General features: G+C 36.1%; 1 protein-coding gene across 3 annotated transcripts in view; it reads right to left on the reverse strand.

Annotated features, from left to right (window-relative positions):
• The window catches only part of msps (msps cytoskeleton-associated protein 5), a 374587-nt gene extending 367809 nt beyond the window's left edge, over nucleotides 1-6778 (reverse strand). The window contains exons 1-2 of one of the 3 annotated variants that reach the window (XM_068388223.1): nucleotides 6699-6778; nucleotides 658-805 (exon numbers count right to left, since the gene is read on the reverse strand). The gene's annotated coding sequence lies outside the window, so the exon portion shown is untranslated. Of the gene's footprint in view, nucleotides 1-657; nucleotides 806-6632 lie in introns of all 3 variants that reach the window. The other 2 variants (XM_068388221.1, XM_068388222.1) reach the window with 2 other exon arrangements.
• Between the last annotated feature and the right edge of the window lie 1824 nt (nucleotides 6779-8602).

An 8602-nucleotide genomic window follows, 5' to 3' on the forward strand; every position in this document is an offset into this window, starting at 1 on the left:
CTGATGTATGATCAGATTACCAAAACTTGTTTGATTACCGAGTCCAGAAATATATAAATGTTCTTCATGATGACAGAAAATTCAATAACATAATATGTAATATGATTTCACTCAAACAGGAGTCTTCTCTCGAGGAGAGAGAGAGAGAGAGAGAGAGAGAGAGAGAGAGAGAGAGAGAGAGAGAGAGAGTGGGTACCTGAAGGTTGGTTTGAAATACCAGTTATTCGTGGATCTGATTTCATTTTGTCCATGGGGAAAAATTTAACCCGGGTTTCGGACACTCGAACAAGCATGTAATTCGAGAAGACTGTACTCTAAACACTACACCAGTGTACAGTAGATTCCTGCTTGGAAAGGCATTTTAAAATACAAGAATAACTATTCATGAAAATAATAAGTTGACAGTTGTTACACGAGTTCAATCGAGCATGGAATGCGAACACATTTTAAAATAATACATTCACTTCTGTTTGAAACTCAAAGTACACCAATAGTAATTAAATAATAAAAAAAAAACTAACCATGCGAGCACAAATCAATCAGACGCTACATTGAAACAAAACATAGACAATATTATTTGATCTATGCCTTTGTTGATAAAAATAGTACAAAACAAAGAGAGTGAACGTTGAAACGAGTTGCTGCTTAGTCACTTACCTCCACAGATAAACAATGAGTTGCCGCTGCCTTATTTAGACGTGTAGACTGACCTTCGCTTTCACACAATCATAGTTCCTTATAAGTCCGAGATGTTTTCTAGGCACTTTTGATCCTCTTAGCTGGGTTATGTTCTCATAGAGAATAGCTAAGCATGAAATAAATATATAAACGATGAATAAGATTAAATCAATCTTGTGGAACACCAGAAACCCTGAATAGCCTTCACCTAATCACATGATTTATTAATAAACTTACTATATTCTTTAAATTATATGGCAGGAATAAACCTTTATTTACTAGTTATAACATCTTTGCAATTTAGTTCACCAAAGAGAAGTCAATAAACAGTGATTTCTACATAGTTTTATAACCACACACCACAATCTTGCCGTTAATTCCCACTTGACAACTCAACTCTGAAATTAAGCTACGAAACTTTTACTTGGTCTAGTCTAGCTTAGAAGTCAAGGATAGTCCCTCTGAAATCCTTTGGATCAATGACTTCATAAAGACTTTTTGATGAACATCATTAAGTATTAAACTTTATTAACTACCGGAAGGCAGAGATTCAAACAGTGCCGCCAGCGCTTTGAATAATACATTGGAAACCTCCAAATTTGCATATTTGCTCGGTGAATATATATATATATATATATATATATATATTGCTATTGTAATAAGGCAGATATTAAAATCTCATGATAACAATAAAATCATAATGTCCATGATAAAAAGCAACAAATATGAAAGAGGCAGCAAAGATAATAATAATGTGGCTTACAAAAGAAATCTATATATAGGTAATTACTGTTGTACTCTATAAAATCTATATAGAACACACAATTGTTTTGCCAAATACATAATGATTAACCTCCATTTTGGTGAGAGTGGGCGTCTAAGCACATGATGTGCTAATACACATCCACATACGTGTGTGTGTGAAAGGCTACACACTGTGTTTTCATGTAGAAATTTCCAGCACTATTGTTTTTTATTCAAATTACTTATTCGTTTTTAAGAAACATTCAAGAAAAATTAACTCGCAAAGGAAGAATGCTTGTGAATTATAAAAAAAAAATTAGAAGATTGCAGAATATGATCAAACAAACAAGAATATTTCAAAGAAACAAATATAAGAATAAGAAGGTTTTGCAAATCCCCTTAAACCTACGAGTATTCAATCAACATTCAGAACATCACCAGGAAGAGACTATGGTAGTCTAAATACACCTGGCAACTTCTGAAGGAGTACACATGCCTTCGAGTAATTATTCAATCGGCGCATATACGGATTTAATTGACTAAATGAGAGAGAGAGAGAGAGAGAGAGAGAGAGAGAGAGAGAGAGAGAGAGAGTTATCACTCGTTCTAAATGCTCTCATTGCAAGTTTAATAGCTACACACGGCGGTTCTTGCTGAATATGCAAGAAACTGTGGTGAGCTAATGGAATGCGACCCATAAAAATGACCCTTTGATCTCATAACCATTTGGAAGACATATGGCATGAATTTGAGTATGACGTCATATCTATAAAAATTGTGTACGTAGGTACTCAAATACTGTACATAGGTTACTTAATCTAGATTACAGCTTAATAGACCTATATTCCGTATGATAATCGAGATAAGGGAGACTATTATGCTACTGAATACGAATAAATTGTTCATGATACTACCTGCATAGTATAAATAACACATTAATAGCTGTTACGATAAATATTTTCTAATATCGAAAGCCTATTGCCTCTTGCTTGAGGGTACACTCGGCCACACTATTCCATCTAATTTCTCTTCTTATTTTGTTAAAGTTTTCATAGTTTATATAGGAAATCTTTATTTTAATGTTGTTAATGTTCTTATTTCATTTTTCCTTGTTTCCTTTCCACACTGGGCTATTTCACTGTTGGGGTCCCTGGGTTTATAGCATTCTGCTTTTCCAACTAGGGCTGTAACTTAGAAAGCAATAATAATAATAATAATAATAATAATAATAATAATAATAATAATAATAATATGGATATTTATCAACAATTTACACAAATCTAGCATTCAATAATTCTCAAGGAAGCTCAGAATTCACTAGAAAGTGACTAGATATTCTTTAGTTAGTTTTCCCTAATAAAGACTCGCTAGGCTATAATGTCTACTAAAAGTCCAATTAGATCAATTTGTGCAATTTCCCAGGAGAGATGCACGGTAGACATGGCGGCTGGAATAGTGGCGGTGCTGAGAGATGCCATTACTCCGACGGTTATTATGCTTTTAGCAATTTGCATGCGCAGAAGCACACAAGCATTAAGGCCCGCATACACGCATAACCACCATTTCCGTTCTCATATGTTGATCATTTAGGAAGACATGGAGTCAAGAAATGACGACTATAGGATGTTTACGAATGAGTGAATGTTTTGTAATGTAAGCTATTTGTTTAATATGAATACCATTTACTTTATTCCTTATAACGAGATTTCAATAATTCTAAAGTATCTAAATTAAAAGAGAGAGAGAGAGAGAGAGAGAGAGAGAGAGAGAGAGAGAGAGAGGAGAGAGAGAATCTCTGGGCCAGTACCGTAAAAGGACGGTGAACAAGATGAATTCAGAGATGGACTGCAAGATATGATAAATAAGGTGAGGAAAAAATCTCCGCGTATCCCAATAATTACTGTTAAAACCATATTGTATTTCATTATCAAATAAAAGATGAGCAAAACCCACTAAGTATATCTATGACAAATCCAGAAAAAAAGACCACAAAGAAAACTAATGCTTTCGTGTAAGGATTGGTCACGCACATGATTGACGTTAGGCCGATGTAAACCGTGAGACAGTAGGATTAACATCGCGAGGGAGTTTTGCAGAGAAGGTATGACAATAAAGATAATGCGGAAGTGAATATCAGTCTCATCGTAAGTGAATTCAATATTTAAGTCATCGTAGCTGTATCGGGATGGCAATAAATTTTCCTCAGAGATTTTGTGGTTACTTACAGAAACACAACTAGTTAAGCAGATTAATATAAGTCTCATTTACAGTCTAAATATGACTGATCTACTTTAACGTTGGTATTTATATTAAAATATATCACATAGCTTTTATCATTACTTTTTTTATGGTTTTGTTATTCCCTCATTTCCATCCCTCATTGGGCTACTTTTCTCGTCGAAGCCCTCAGGCTTGTAGCATTCTGCTTTTCAAACCAGAGTTGTAGCTTGGCTAGTAGTAGTAATGATATTAACATAGTTATTTTCATTATCATAATTATATTTTCATATGGATTAAAATCTTAGGCACAACGATCACGCAATAAGCAGAAAAAACAGATAAACTAATGAATGCATAGCGCAGACAAATCAAAATTAACCAAGACAGCAAAAGGTTTAGAAACATAAGTTATATGGTCTCACCACCCAGTATTAAGACAACTACTGCACCGTGTGCTGTTGGCTGAAAACGACTCCTGAGGAACGTCATAAGTATATTCTGAAGCTCAGGCGGGTACACGTCGAAGGGAAGCCATGAATATGGAACATGAGAAATCTGCATGAGAGGCTGAGATGATTTGGACAATGGTTAGAGGGCTTGTCTAGTGAGAAAGGGATTACGTTCCTTGCATACATCTGTAAATAACATTACAGGCATGCCGCTGCATATATATATATATATATATATTTGTAGTGTATGAGAGAGAGAGAGAGAGAGAGAGAGAGAGAGAGAGAGAGAGAGAGTTCCCTTTGCCGGGTTATTTCCATATAAGTAAACAGATATATAAAGAAATACGACATTTAGATTAAAATGAAAAATGTATATTACGAAAAACATCAATTGCACACACGAACCCACCAAATGAAAGTTTGTGTATTTGGAACAATGACAATATATATAAAACGCCGACAAAAATGTCAGTGTAAAAGCGGAGAGAGCTTTGCACCCCGGGGATGATCCACCCGTCATGGATGATTGAACGGTCTGAGGGGGAATTCAGACAGAACTTAAAATTCCCAATTGAGAGAGAGAGAGAGAGAGAGAGAGAGAGAGAGAGAGAGATCAGCTTGTCTATAAGTTATCACTTGAGAGAGGGAGAGTCATTGTCTAAAAGCTCACACTTGAGAGAGAGAGAGAGAGAGAGAGAGATCAGATTGTTTACAAGCTAACCCTAAAGAGAAAAAAAATCAGATTGTCTACAGACTCTACAAGCTAACGAGAGAGAGAGAGAGAGAGAGAGAGAGAGAGAGCAGATTGTCTACAAGCTAACCCTAGAGAGAGAAAAATCAGATTGTCTACACGCTAACTAGAGAGAGAGAGAGAGAGAGAGAGAGAGAGAGCAGATTGTCTACAAGCTAACCCTAGAGAGAGAAAAATCAGATTGTCTACAGACTCTACAAGCTAACGAGAGAGAGAGAGAGAGAGAGAGAGAGAGAGAGAGAGAGCAGATTGTCTACAAGCTAACCCTAGAGAGAGAAAAATCAGATTGTCTACAAGCTAGAGAGAGAGAGAGAGAGAGATCAGATTGTCTACAAGCTAACCCTAGAGAGAGAAAAATCAGATTGTCTACAAGCTAACGAGAGAGAGAGAGAGAGAGAGAGAGGAGAGAGAGAGAGAGAAGATTGTTTACAGACTAACTCCAGAGAGAAAAAATCAGATTGTCTACGAGAGAGAGAGAGAGAGATGAGAGAGAGAGAGAGAGAGAGAGCAGATTGTCTACAAGCTAACCCTAGAGAGAGAAAAATCAGATTGTCTACGAGAGAGAGAGAGAGAGAGAGAGAGAGAGAGAGAGAGCAGATTGTCTACAAGCTAACCCTAGAGAGAGAAAAATCAGATTGTCTACAAGCTAGAGAGAGAGAGAGAGAGAGATCAGATTGTCTACAAGCTAACCCTAGAGAGAGAAAAATCAGATTGTCTACAAGCTAACGAGAGAGAGAGAGAGAGAGAGAGAGAGAGAGAGAGAGAGAGAAGATTGTTTACAGACTAACTCCAGAGAGAAAAAATCAGATTGTCTACGAGAGAGAGAGAGAGAGAGAGAGAGAGAGCAGATTGTCTACAAGCTAACCCTAGAGAGAGAAAAATCAGATTGTCTACAAGCTAGAGAGAGAGAGAGAGAGAGAGAGAGAGAGAGAGAGATCAGATTGTCTACAAGCTAACCCTAGAGAGAGAAAAATCAGATTGTCTACAAGCTAACGAGAGAGAGAGAGAGATGAGAGAGAGAGAGAGAGAGAGAAGATTGTTTACAGACTAACTCTAGAGAGAAAAAATCAGATTGTCTACGAGAGAGAGAGAGAGAGAGAGAGAGAGAGAGAGAGAGAGAGAGAGAGCAGATTGTCTAGAAGCTCACACTTGACCCCGCCGTCTTTTGTTTGGTGATGAGCCTGAGCCCTGAGAGTGGTGGTCCGTCACTCCCATTACCGCCAAATTCGGATACCGTTACATTTCTTTGTTTTCTTCTACCACTTGTCAACTGTAAGCCTTTCCATGCGATGTTATTATAACCTGTTACAGTTACATTTCCCTCGTATATCACAAACAGGTAACGTTCACAACACTGCGGCAGGTGTGCGACCAGTCACATTTTTTCTATAATAGGTCTGCGGTTTATAACAATGTTATTTTTATCAAATTGAATTGTTGATGTTGATAAATATGAAGTTTCTATGGAAAAAAAACTGTCTTAGTTCTTTGATTGAGACCGTATAATGCTAAAGTTTTGAATATTTGGTAAATCTGTGTATCATGTATGAAGTTATTCCATTTTACATAAATTTACATAAAAATAAATTACAGCCACTAATTAAATACTACTGTATCGTTTACTTTCTGGCGTTATACACAACAATATTACGTATTTAAATGTTTATGTAACTAATACAATTCTTTGCTATTCCATTCCAACGACGGAAAATGTCTTGCTTTACCTAATCAAGACCAAAAAAAAAAAGAAAAAAAAATAAGGCTGACTTTCCCCCACTCGACCCACATACCACCACAGCACATCTCAGTACACATACACACACTGCGACACAGGTATACACTGCAATGACACTGACCCACAACAGCGCTACACTAAGCCGGACTGTGTGACTTCAACTGTCTCTCGTAGTGCAATCTACCGCGCAACCAAGTTAGCGCATACACCTCTGTGCCCATTAGAAGACTGATACCCGTTCCCCCACCTTCCTCCACCTGGCACCATCGTTTCAACAATGTTTTTTTTTTTTTCTTTTTGTATCCTTTTATTCTTCAAATGAAAAAGAAATGTGATTTTGAAGGAACAAGATTCCTTTTAGTTATAAGAAGACTTACATTTGAGGAGTAATATAAGATTATTTATATATCATCATTATCGTGATCATCATCATCCTTTGAAAGTCCATTCACGGCACTTTAGGCTACTTTTTTAAATGTAATTTTTCTTATAACTAGAGTAATCTTGTTCATGATTGTTTTTCCTTTAAAACGTGCACATTTTGGACAAAACACGGAGGTAAACAGATTCCATTAGACCAAAACATGAAATCAAACAAAGTAGACTAACACATTTAAACAGACCAACGCTTATCAATAGGCCTATGCACACAAATAGGGCCTATACACAGTTTAAGATAACTGATGATTGAATTTGCTAAGGAAAAAATACCTTCAGATGATTGAAAATAAAAGTCTAACCTGGCCAGACGTCTGTGTCAAAGTAAGAGTTGGTCATACCTACATTTACAGCACTCTTGCAGCTGGGCTCATTCCTCACTACATTTCAGTAATAAACTTGATCTGAAAGTTAATCTTATTCTTAAATTATGATTCATATAGCACAACGTTTATTTCTTAATTTGTCATTTCAATGTATACTGTATTCGATTTTATGATTATTTGACAAGCGTAAATGATATACAGTATAGGCTTTTTCTCAAATAGGCAACTTCTACTTACCTAATTGCTGTATATATTGCACTAAGGCATTTATTGGTATATATGCTGAAGCTGTAGAACTACGAGAATATACAAAGCGCTATCACGTACCACCTGTCACCTTGTACGAAGAAAAATGTGAAAGAATCGCAGTAACTCGGAGGCGGGAATAAATGACGCCCATTTCTTTTAATGGAATTCTGATAGGCATCGAAAAAACAGGTTCGTTTCTAAATAAATGATTTGTTTATCGCTTGGGGAAATCTATTTCACATGGCTTTATTTAATCTGTTAGATTTAAAGTGAGGATTTTGTTTACAACACTTAAAAAAAGACATTCTTCAGAATTAAATCTAGAAATTGAATAATCTTTTCCTAAGATGGGTTGAAAATGTAAATTAGGAGAGATAGAATCCAAGTACACCCGGATAAGCTGTTCTGAAGCGTACAGTTGCCCTCTACAGTACAGTTGGACATACGAGTCTCTGGGACACATTACTCCGAAGAAGTATACCCTGTCACACACTTACTTCGCGGCAAGTAACCAAAAAAAAAATAAAAAAATAAAAAATAAATAAAAACAATAGTATAGGGAGAGCTGGCGGAGGTGGTAGGTTGGGCAATATACAGGAACTCGCCACGCAGTAAGGGTGTGACTGGGTGCACTTCCTCAGCGTGAGGTTTACCAGAAATTCCTGTGTCCAATTGTACACTGTCCATCTGCATGAACATGATTAACAGTACTAATTAAAAGTATATATTAGCAATCGTTTACTTTATAGCTTATGGCTCCATGTATCAAATCTTGACCATATTAGAGTGTATGAAGTTTTGTACTTCAATGCCATAGGTCTTATTACTTTTTCTAATGTAACAGCTAATAGTACAGGAAACGTATTTTCATATGATCAGTAGCCCTTATTAAAATAATTGTTTAGCATTGCAAGTAAGCTTACGTTGATTATTATGAAAAGCAATTATGTGGCGTCTAAATTATTAATAATCTCCCCTATATAATAAAGAGCAAGTGATTGAATATATATAT

Source organism: Palaemon carinicauda, chromosome 15, assembly GCF_036898095.1.
Source record: "Palaemon carinicauda isolate YSFRI2023 chromosome 15, ASM3689809v2, whole genome shotgun sequence".
NCBI classification, from domain to species: Eukaryota; Metazoa; Arthropoda; class Malacostraca; order Decapoda; family Palaemonidae; genus Palaemon; species Palaemon carinicauda.